Source organism: Taudactylus pleione, unplaced genomic scaffold, assembly GCF_031769625.1.
Source record: "Taudactylus pleione unplaced genomic scaffold, aTauple2 ptg000018l, whole genome shotgun sequence".
Classification (NCBI taxonomy): Eukaryota; Metazoa; Chordata; class Amphibia; order Anura; family Myobatrachidae; genus Taudactylus; species Taudactylus pleione.
The window spans coordinates 4,473,386-4,485,809 of NW_028284420.1; the positions used below are offsets into that span (position 1 = coordinate 4,473,386).

General features: G+C 43.9%; 1 pseudogene; it reads left to right on the top strand.

The window, feature by feature from the left end:
* Nucleotides 1-2,466: 2,466 nt before the first annotated feature.
* LOC148540621 (uncharacterized) lies at nt 2,467-9,530 on the top strand (annotated as a pseudogene).
* Nucleotides 9,531-12,424: the final 2,894 nt, after the last annotated feature.

Genomic DNA, 12,424 nt, shown 5'->3' on the forward strand with positions numbered 1-12,424 from the left:
AGTAAAAGTACAATCAGTTACATGCTATTGATCCATACACAATACGGTGCAAAGGAATTATACAGACCCAAGTACAGTATACATACGCAGCGCTTCCGGACCAGATGTTAGGCATCAGCAAGAAACCCCTCATCAATCAGCATTCAGCACGAAGACTAAGATGGGTATTCAATATGAAACGTAAACTTCGCTGTCGAAGTTTATGTTTCATATCGGAGTTTTTACCTGCGTTAAAGTATCGGGCGCGCGCCCGCTTATCCCCGCATTCAATATGAAATTAACAAAAACGGGAGACTCCGAAGTTGGATTTGCGTAAAGTTATGAATTTTTCCTTAAAAAAATTGTAGGACCCCCCTAAAGTTGTAAAAACATGGGGGATCACTATGGGTACCCCCGTTTTAGCCTGTAATTGAAAGTCGGGGATTTAAATGGCCGCAGCAGGTGTTTTTTCCCGACATTGAAGAAGTGATGCAGAAGAGCACTTAGGTTTTTTTAGGTGGTCCCATCAAATTTGGGGTACATGAAAATGGGTACTAGCATATTTTGATGTCCCTAAAGTAAGTTTTTAAAAATTCTGCAATTGTGCACCTGCTGCTATAAATCTATTCTAGAAAACACCTGCCGCATACTTGCAGAATAGCCCTGAACCTATTTCCCTCTTTTTAAACAATTTTTTCCCCTTTTTTTTTTTACCCCAATTTTAAATTAATTTTTTGGGGTGTCCCTATTTTTTTGTAAACTTTTTTTGACATAGTTCTTTTTTAAATGTCATTCCCAGGGGTGCAGGCTATTTTGTTTAAGCCTGCACCCCTAAACCCCAATTCTGCACTTTTATTTGACACCTATTCAATGGTGAAAAGTTATCCTCGTTTTTTATCAAAGACTTTTCGAACCTGCGATAAGTCTTTGAAATTGAATACGGTGTAAAAGTAAAACCTGTGATAATGAGGTCAAAAGTGCTATATTAACGCAAAAACGATGTTTTCGCTCCCATATTGAATACCCCTATCTGACCCAGTGTTGGAGCACACATATTTATACCCCCCAGAAATAGACAACACAATAGAGAAGTTTGTTGCTGATGCCATTGGTTCCCAAGGGGGATGCATCTGTTACAGAGCATTTAACAGGCTGATTCAAATAGACCCAACCCAGCCTCTAACAACTGGGGGTCTCTGGATTCCCGCCTCATGCAACATCCTAACAGTTGTCCATATCATATACATTTTGTTGCTTGAAGTCTCTGCGGTCCATATGTTGAGAATGCATGATGCGATCTCCACACCGACGATACCGGAATATTGTGGGAAAGAGTACGCATCAGTACAAAACCAAACACGGCTTACTTATCATGTATAAAACCTTAGTTACCAAATAATCTTTATTTCACAGCATTTATACTAAATGAACAAACTTAAATCTTATACCTTAAAGCTTATGGAACCTTGTATGTGGATATGTAATGTGAGAGTATGCTGGGTTTGATATAACGCTAGTTAACTTGGAGCAGATGCGTGTGCATAAAGCTAATAAACAGCGTTTTCATATAGGATCATATGCATTCGCTAATATGCGACTAGTTAACAGCGCAATTGTGCGTATTAATGTGTATATGAGGAATGGTGAAAGATGCAATCGCATGGTGCTAATAATAATATTGCCACATGTACTAAAGTGTGAGTTTATCTAAAATGGCGCTTGGGCGGCCATTCGCAAAATGGCGTCTTGCGATCTCATTTCCAAGATGGCATCTTGCGGCCAGTCGCAAGATGGCGTCTCTGCGATTAAATTTTAAACTGATCTTGTCTCAGCCAATAATCCAGCTTCGACACACTGTAGATAGATAGACAGATGTAGAGACCACCCAGAGAATGAGACTCTGTAGATAGATAGATAGATGTCGAAATCCCCCAGGGAGTGAGACACTGTAGATAGATAGATGTAGAAACCTCCCAGAGAGTGAGCGACTATAGATAGATAGACAGATAGATGTAGAAACCCCCCAGAGAGAGTGAGACACTGTAGAGAGATAGTGCAAAGAATAAATAGTACCCAAATTGGCGCTATTGTGGTTCACATAAAGAAAATGTAAGTGTGTCCTTAAAAAGTCCAATCCACCTTAAATAAAATATAGTCTTACTCTCCTTAAATATTATGGAAGAATGCCTTATTTATTTCCACTGTTCAGTGAATGAGCCATATTAGTGTCCAAAGGATTCCTAATACTCCTCATCCATTGATAAAAATTTCAAACTCTTTGAAAAAAGGAAGAAAATTCACTACAAATAGTGTAGTATTCTCATATAAAATTAGGTACATTTATTTACACATTGCACTCACAATTTATTAAAACATAACAGGCATAGAACTCCACCAAAAGGGGATTAAATCCAATGTAAGACTTGCTTCACAGGGTTTTTACACGTCACCCCCAGCCAACAGAATGGCAATGGATCCTCAGGCAAAATGCACAAGCTCTGCCAACCCTCTCTTACCTTTGACTTGGTCCAAGCTCTCAAGGTGGAGATTGATGCATACAAATGCTTTCTGAATTCCTTTGATGTCTCTGTTAGCTCGGATAGCTCTTGCCAGTGCCACCAGAGCATGAAGATGAGGGGGGATAATGGGCAACCCTACCGTTTGCCAGTGCAAATTACAAATTTCTACAGCGCTTTTCATGCACGCCGCACAACAGCGGTCAGAGTGCTCCCTAGTGCCCAATCTTTGCCCGTATACTATTGGTAGAAGTAACGCTCACGATGAGCCGTGTTGTGCCGCATGCGCGAAAAGCACTACAGAAATTTGTAATTTGCACCCGTGTGTGTGTAGGATGGCACTGAGCCCTGTGTGTGTGTAGGATGGCACTCACCCCTGTGTGTGTGTAGAATGGCACTGACCCCTGTGTGCCCAAACAGTGGAGGTTATAAAAACACTTTGTTAGAGGACTCATTTTGGTTGAGTCTATGAGCACATAAATTAGCAATATTTTGCGACTGCACAGGCACTTAGTAATTTTGTTTCCTTCCACTGCTTAGGACACCCCCCTAAGTGGCAATAGACACGCCCACAGGTAGAGCTAGATACGGCATTTAGGTGAAGCATGACATATCCCCTCAGTGGTGTGTTAAAGGAATGATCTCTCTGAGGTCAACATTCCTCTACCAATTTTTTTTAGCTTATCCCTCCTGATCCCAATGGCTCAAACACATTAAAAAACTAATTTGGCATATTTGTAACATTGTGACTTCTCAAATCGCTATTTTGTGAAGGGTCCCTGAGCTCCCAGCACCTTCAGCTGTAATGGACAGTGTGGTAGATTTATATATTGGATTACAGTCTGAGATTTCTGAATAATTTCTCCAAGACACTTGAGAAACTATGACGTCCTTGGCTCATATATAACATTAAAAAATGTGTGATTGCGTTGGTGAACATATAATGTGGACCACAATTGATATTTAACACAATGTACAGTGTTTATTAAAACATGAATAACAGCACGTGCTGCACATACAGTACCAGCCTACGGCTGTTGATTTGATACTATTGAAATTTTCTGCAACATTGATACATTGTTATTTCTAAGCTGTAAATGCTAATGTATCCATTTGTGGAACATAACATATCCTACAATACTTGAATGCATAATATTTTCCGGGGGACTATTGAGATAATCTTTTTTTATGTGTTGTAATTCATGTTTTAATAAATACTTTACATTGTGTTAAATATCAATTGCGGTCCACATTATGGGCCAAAGGTAATAGGTAGTCTGTTTTGGTAAATTGCGAGTTTGGTGCTAAACTCGCAATTTTTCACAACTCTCCAATGTAATAGGGTGTCTGTTCACTAAAACTCGCATTTTTCAGAGTTACTAAAACTCTCCATTCTCAAACTCGCATCCAGATGTTTTCACATTGAAAACAATCAACTCGCCCAATGTAATAGAGTGTCTGTTTCAGACTCGCAAAAAAAGTTTACCAAAAGTCCCCAAATAATAGACCTGCTTCAGGCTAGCGAGTACACCCTGAACAGGTCAGATTAACACAGAAACATGCACATATCCATAAAAAATGACGTGCACCCCCTCCCCAAAAGCATAACCAGCCCCGGGCTTTATAAAGCCTGTTCTGGTTCTAATAATACAGGGGCCAAAATGCGTAGGGGGCCCCTGTATATTAAGAACCAGCACAGGGCTTTGTTGAGCTGGTCCTGGTTCTGGAAAATCAGGGGACAAAACGAGTAGGGGTCCCCCGAAAATTCCAGAACCAGCACTGAACTCTTTCTAGTGGGGGGATAATGCCACAGCCAGGGAAAACCTTTCACCGGTTTCCCCGGCCAAAGCATTACCCCTGACCGCTAGTCAGTCCAGGCCGGGAATCCCTGGGGAGTTGGGTACCCCCCCAATAAAGGGGTACCCCTCTCCAGGGCACCCCAGGCCTAGACTGATAGCCCGGGGCTATCCCCGGCACCCTAGGGCGGTGGATGCCAGGTTGATAGTGTTAGTGTAAAGTGTAAAATAAAATTTTCAATATTGTCTTTATTTGTAGAACCACAAGTACCAGCAAGCCTCCCCTGCATGCTGGTATTTGGAGAACCACAAATACCAGCATGCGGGGCATTACGGGCCCGCTGGCACTTGTAGTTCCACAACTAAAGAAATACGTAAATAAACAAACATACACTGTGAAAGTATAATTTTAATAAAACATACATGCACACTCACACTCACACTCACACATACTCACCTAGTATCCGAAGTAATCCATAGGGGTGTACCTGAAAAAAAAATTTCCATACTCACCTCTCCTATGCGTCGATCACGTCCTCTTCTGCAAGTAGGCAATCCAGGGGTTAAAATAAAAAAATGAAAAAAATCCGATCCATGCCGGACACAGCAAAGGTATGTGTGTACACATACCTTTGCTCCGCGTAAATGACCGGGGCACACGTGTGCCCCGTCAGTGAAGCGTCCGCCAACCAATCAGGGAGCATCTCCGTCGGAGCAGCTCCCTGATTAGCTGAATGCGGCCAGCCTGTGTGTTCCATAGACGTCTATGGTGAGAAATCCCCATAGACGTCTATTGTGGGAACCGCTACATCGTAGCCGCAAGATTAATTGAGGTTAATCTTGTGGTTACATCAATGATACAATGTCGCGATTAACCTCAATTAATCTTGCGGCTACGATGTAGCGGTTCCCACAATAGACGTCTATGGGGATTTCTCACCATAGAAGTCTATGGGACACACAGGCTGGCCGCATTCAGCTAATCAGGGAGCTGCTCTGACGGAGATGCTCCCTGATTGGCTGGCGGCCCCTTCACTGACGGGGCACACGTGTGCCCCGGTCATTTACGCGGAGCAAAGATATGTGTACACACCTTTGCTGTGTCCGGCATGGATCGGGTTTTTTTCGTTTTTTTATTTTAACCCCTGGATTGCCTACTTGCAGAAGAGGACGTGATCGACGCATAGGAGAGGTGAGTATGGATTTTTTTTTTTAGGTACACCCCTATGGATTACTTCGGATACTAGGTGAGTATGTGTGTGTGAGTGTGCATGTATGTTTTATTAAAATTATACTTTCACGGTGTATGTTTGTTTATTTACGTATTTCTTTAGTTGTGGAACTACAAGTGCCAGCGGGCCCGTAATGCCCCGCATGCTGGTATTTGTGGTTCTCCAAATACCAGCATGCAGGGGAGGCTTGCTGGTACTTGTGGTTCTACAAATAAAGACAATATCGAAAATTTAATTTTACACTTTACACTAACACTATCAACCTGGCACCCACCGCCCTAGGGTGCCGGGGATAGCCCCGGGCTATCAGTCTAGGCCTGGGGTGCCCTGGAGAGGGGTACCCCTTTATTGGGGGGGTACCCAACTCCCCAGGGATCCCCGGCCTGGACTGACTAGCGGTCAGGGGTAATGCTTTGGCCAGGGAAACCGGTGAAAGGTTTTCCCTGGCTGTGGTATTATCCCCCCGCTAGACAGAGTTCGGTGCTGGTTCTGGAATTTTCAGGGGACCCCTACTCGTTTTGTCCCCTGATTTTCCAGAACCAGGACCAGCTCAACAAAGCCCTGTGCTGGTTCTTAATATACAGCGGCCCCCTATGCATTTTGGCCCCTGTATTTTTAGAACCAGAACAGGCTTTATAAAGCCCGTGGCTGGTTATGTTTTTGGGGAGGGGGTACACGTTTTTTTTTTTTAACACACACACAGAAGCCATCACGCATCTCACTGATCTGTGATGGCTTCTCTAAAACTCGCACCTTTTAATGCTACTCGCAGCCATAGTATCGTTCCCTGGTGGTAAAGCATCAGGGTCTGATGGTATTCCTATTGAGGCATTTAACAAGCATGCCAAATATTTGTTCCCAAAATTGTTAGAAGTATTTAATGTGATCTTTGAAGATGGCTGCCTCCCTTCATCTACAGTATATCAGAGGCAATTCTTATCATTCTTCCCAAACCAGGAAAAAATTCCAAACTTTTAGATTTCTACCATCCTATTTCATTACTCCCTACAGACATAAAGATGTTAGCAAAAATTATGGCTACCCTTTAAATAAAGTTATAACATCAGTGATACATCCGGACCAGTCTGGTTTCATGCCAGGTATGTCAACTTGCAGATCTCCCATGGGGAGGAGTCCTCCTCTGTTATAGTGTCATTCGATGCGACTAAGGCATTTAACTCAGTGGAGTGGCTATCCTTTGGAAGGTCATGCGTCAATTCGGATTTGGTCCAATATATTGGAAATGGGTACAATTATTATACGACAGGCTGAGTGACAGATTGTCTGTGATTGGTTTTATTTCTTCACCTTTTCATTGACCCGGGACACGCGCCAGGGGTGCCAATTGTCTCCATATTTATTTGCTTTGGCGTTGGAGCCACAGGCATGCATCCTACGGTTTCATTCATAAATTATAGGTTTGCGAGTGAACCGAAGATAGGGTGGCTTTATATGCTGACGACTTATTATTTTTATCTAATTATGTAATCGGGCTACCAGTAGCTCTTCAAGGTATAGATTTATTTGGAGTGTACTCTGGCCTGAAAATTAACTGGGATAAGTCATATATAATGCCTTCCCCTTTCAGACATACTGAGATTCCTGGGTTTTTGGCCTGCCCCAGCCAAAATTCCTGCATTTCGCGTATGTCTCAAAGGCACCCGGGTTGCCACCAATGCAATTGAGCAGACAATCCTGCTCAAGTCTGAATGGTGCAACCTGGGATTTTACTCCCAGGCTGCACCTAGAAGTTTTCCATTAGCTAGCTGGGGCTACCTGCTGATGACAGCGGCAGCTGGAGAGCGCACGAGGCCACATGCGGAGGAATACGGTGCCAGTGGGGACACTGGGCCTGATTCAGACCCGCTCGCAAGCACTATGTGCTCGCGAGCGGGTCGATGTTTGGCCACTAGCGACGGGTGCTCCGTCGCTACGGGTCTCGCACCAAAGTGGGGCAGCTGTTGATTTTGATTGACAGCTTGCCCCGTTTTGGAGGTGGGCAGGGGGGGTGGCTGACCAAACGGAGGCGTTCCCGAAGGAACACCTGCCATTTGGGGACGGCTCACCCACAAGTGATGTCAGTGGGTGAGCTACCAGCTCTAATAGAGCCGAAAGCTCACTGGGGCTTGCGGGAACGAGACCCTACCACAAGGGTCTCGTCACAAGCACCGATGGTCACGATGGTTGAGACCATCGCGACCATCACCTGGCTGCTCGCAATAGCTGTGTGTGGTCACCGCACAAAAAAAATAAAAAACACCCTGATTCAGAGCGAGCACTCTTTCAGAGCGTCCGGCTCTGAATCAGGGCCTCTGTGCAAGAGAACATTGCCAGTGGGTAAATATATATATATATATATATATATATACTCTATACATGAGCTATTCAATCTCTTTTCATATGGGACAAATATGGAAATTAGCCGTTAACACGTCTTTGAACTTCGAAAAAATAATGTAAAAAATTAAAATTGTTGTGGATCTGGATATCTTGCATTTTATTATTTTATAGCATAATCTCATTATTTTGGGCCAGCAAAAAACTGTGAAAAACACTGAAAAACCCTGCTTATGTCTGAAAGGGGTCGACCTGGGAATTTCCCAGGTCTCAGGTGTAGTATGAAAAGGGGTCTCATGCAAAAACCCAGGATTTTGCTGAGGTGAAAAACCCGGGTCTAAGCAGGAAAATTCACAGGTTGTATGTCTGAAAGTGGTATTAGAGGTAGCTACCTGGTAACTCCTTTGTACCCCTTTCAGACAGAGAAAAGAACCCGGTAATTTTCCGTCTCTTGCCGGGTTGACCCGGGTTCTTTTTCTGTCTGAAAGGGTCAACATGGGACCTAATTCCCGGTACTTCGACCCAGGTATTTACCTGGGTTTTTCCCAGGTCTTACACGGGTTGGCGGCTGTCTGAAAGGCTCCGACCCGTGTTTTTCAACTCCGGGCATAGTAAACAGCGCTTATTGGCTGAGATGGTGGTGCACAGGCTGATTGGCTGAGCGGCTGGGTCTCCCTGATTGGCTGAGCGGGCAGGGTAGTGGCGCTGGCATCTGATGTCACAATTGTGCTGCAGAAAAGGAGAGAGAGAGAGCACTGGAAGGATGAGGAGATCCGTGAGCTGCTGGCAGTCAGAGGGGAGGAGGAGATCCGCAAACAGATCAGTGGCACAGTGAAGGACGCGATAGTCTACAGAAACATAGCTAAGATCCTCACATCAAGGGGCATTGTGCGGACCCAGCAGCAGGTAGTGAACAAACTGAAAGCTCTACGCAAATACTACAACAAAGTTCACGACCATAACAGGCGGAAAAGTGGTGCTGCCAAAATGGAATGAGTTTACTATGATCAGTGTAATGAATTCTTTGGCAATTCTGCACTGGTTAATCCCATTGCCATATCATCGTCTAGTTGTGCATCTTCACGAAGTGTTACCCCGGAGAACAGCCAATCCTGCCCAATGACACCACCAATACTCTTTGATGACATCACAGAGATAAGTGACACAGATCCAATGGCTTCCACGGGGGTCCCAGACACCAATACACTTGAGGGTGTGGTTGAGGCGAGTGGAAGCAGTACGAGTGGGATGCCAACTCCTGCACAGACTGAGACTCCGACATTGCGCAGGAACAGTAAGTTACTATACACCCACTATTTTTGGGATGTTAACATTGTCCTGTATTGACTTGTCATTATAGTATGATTATAGTATGATTTTACTATGCTGAAATCTAAACTCAATGTATCTGTTGCAATGTGAAGCTAGTGTGCAGTAGGCCGCAAGCACATATGTTTACATTACGGCTTTGAAATCATTTGTAAATGTATTTTTTCTTTTCTACTATTCCTAGTCTTTGAAATACCAGAACGGAAGAAAAAACTTCCAAGATGGAGCTAGCAACGCGCACAATGACCAGAATCCTGGTAAATCAGATGCGAGATTCTGATGTTGAATTCCAGGCACAGCATTTCACATGCCAGTACCAGTCCAGAGGGCACAGTGCCTAGCACTCCACATGTCACTGTGCATAATAGTCCAGACGGCACAGGAAATACTAATCAATATGGAACTGTGCATACTTATGCAGATGGCATGGGGATTAATACACAGGATGGCAGAGTGCATAGTTATTCAGATGGCACTCATCATAACACTCCACTTAGCACTATTGTCAGCACTGCCTACAGACAGTTGTATGATGTTTTACATGTTTGCTGTCTACTTTATATTTCTTTTTTGTTGAAGCTTGTTGTTTTTGACAATATTGTTTATCCTGCCGTTAACAGGCCTGGCAAGAGCACTAGTTGGTTCACCCTATGTTGCTGCTTCTAAAGGAGTATCACATAGGTCACAGTCCACCACATTCCACTCTGGTAAAAAGTGTTCATTGTTAAGCTCGCAGACGTTGTGCAGAATGCAGCAAGCAGCAACCACATCTGGTACCAGGGTGAGGGCAATGTCATTGCGCTTCAGTAGACACCGCCAACGCCCCTTCAGTCTGCCAAATGCGTTTTCCACCACCATCCTGGCGGAGCTAAGAGTGTGGGTGAACTGTACTTATTCCGGAGACAGTGGGAGATGTTGAGTGAAGCCTTTCATCAGCCATCGCCTCAAAGGGTACGCAGCATCTCCAATAATGTGGATTGGGATCTCCACCCCATCTACCATTTTGGATTTCTGTAAAGGTAAACAAAAAAATATATAGATATAGAATATATACGTGGCAATCTGTATATCACACCTGGCTAACCTGTGGCTCTCCAGCCACACACATCAGCATGCCTTAAAATAGTTTGAGCTCTGCCAAGATTGAGAACTGTGGTAGGGCATGCTGGAATGTGTAGTTTCACACAAGCTGGCTAGCCACAGGTTCCCCTGACATGCTCTATATGTTGGGAGGGTATAATCTGTGACAGGGTATGCTGGGATATAGGGCAACCCTGTACCAAAATTGCAATATATTGCATTTTGATCGTACACAAAAGGAAACAAAAGAGAACAATTTACCTCTCTAAGGAACAGCCATCCATCTTGCCTCTTCTCCGCAATGTGGAACAAGTCGGAATTGGCAAGTACACGTGAGTCATGTGCACGGCCAGGCCAGCCAATATATACATCTGTGAAACTAATTTGTACACGTTTTAGTTGTGGATAATAAATACACATTATGGGCCCAGCATATCTCTCACTTTAGAACATAACATACAACTTACCAATACTTATGGTCCACTACAGCCTGCAGGATGATGGAGTGCCAGTCTTTACGATTGTGGTAATCCGCTGGGTTCTGTGGGGGCAATAATGGGTATGTGGGTCCCATCTATGGCCCCACCACACTGGGGATATCCACGTTGCAGGAATCCTTTGATAGTATCATCCAGCCGATCACCTTGTGGTAAGGAGATGAAGCGGTGGTAAAGGGTCTCCAACAATGCCTGTGTCACTTCCCGCACTAACACACACACCGTTGAAATGCCAACACCAAACAAACAGGAGATGGTACAGTATTCCCCCGGGGTTGCATACCACCACAACACAATCCCCTGTCTCCTGCATGGCTCTATGGTCTTGCGGTAGTTGGTGCTTCCCCTGCTGAGTGCTGGGGTGAGAAGTTCCAACAGGTAGTTGAAGATCCCACGCGACATACGAAAGTGTGCCATCCACTGCTCTGGTGCAAAAGCTTCCACAGTTGCCCAGAAAGCTTCTCCATGCCTGCGGTCTCTGGTCCACAATGAGCGACTAGACACACTGGTAAGCCTCAGTGTGGACATAATGCTGCCCAAAATCAGGGCTCTCCTTCTCCGCAAATGCCTGCGTCGACTAGAAGCCCTCTCCACCATAAATTGCTCCCTTCTCCTCCTGGCGTAAGATTGTGCCAGGTAGCACAGTGTAAGCACCTGCATCATGCTTTCATTTGCTGTGTAAAACAGCAAAAAACAGCAATAACTGAGGAGCACTTGGCTACTGTGTAGTAACTCATCAGCCATGGTTAATGCAATGCAGTGAGCAGTCACCACCCACTTTCATGAACTCATCTCTGTGTGCCATAAAAGAAGTCCATTTATTATGACACACTGCATATTGCAGGGATAATCTGTGTTCTGTGTGAAAGGGGTCGACCCAGGAATTTCCCGGGAATTATGTGCTGTGTGAAAGGGGGTTAGCAGCAAATTCCCGGGTCCTTCCCGTGTTGAAAGATACGGGAAAAACCCGGGTATTGGGGATTTTTCTGTCTGAAAGTGGTATTAGTCTCTCTCTCTCTTTGTTGGGTAGACCATTTTAAATATTTAGGTATCTGGGTAACAAATACACTTATTGATTTTGTTTCCCTGAATATAAACCCTTTTTTACTTATGTTAAGGATAAATCTAGTGTGTGGAACTGACTCCTCTTACATTTATAGGTAGGGTCAATTTAATAGAAATGGTCCTGCAACCCAAGCTTTTATATATACGTCAACATTCTCCTGTTTTACTTTCTGCTTGTATATTTAGGGAATTAAATAGTTTCCTTTCTTTGCTGGTTTGGGCGAATCGTCATTCTCGTATTAGTTTAGATACTCTTACCAGAACTAGATCTGCCAGAGGTCTTGCATTACAGAATTTTAAATACTATTATTATTAGAGATTTGCACTGACCCCTGTGTTTTGGTTTTGGATCTGGATCTCCCCTAGTTTTGGATCTGTATTGGTTTTGCCAAAACCTCACCTCTGTGTTTTGCTTTTCGGTTTTGGATCTGAATTTTGTCTTAAAAAAATCATAAAAACAGCTAAAATCACATAAAATGGGCCTTTTTTTGTTCCTACAGTTTTATTAACCTCCATTTATTTCCACTCGTTTCCAGTCAATTTTCACCACCTCACAGCTCACAATACTGATTTTTTCATTTAGTTAAGGGCCA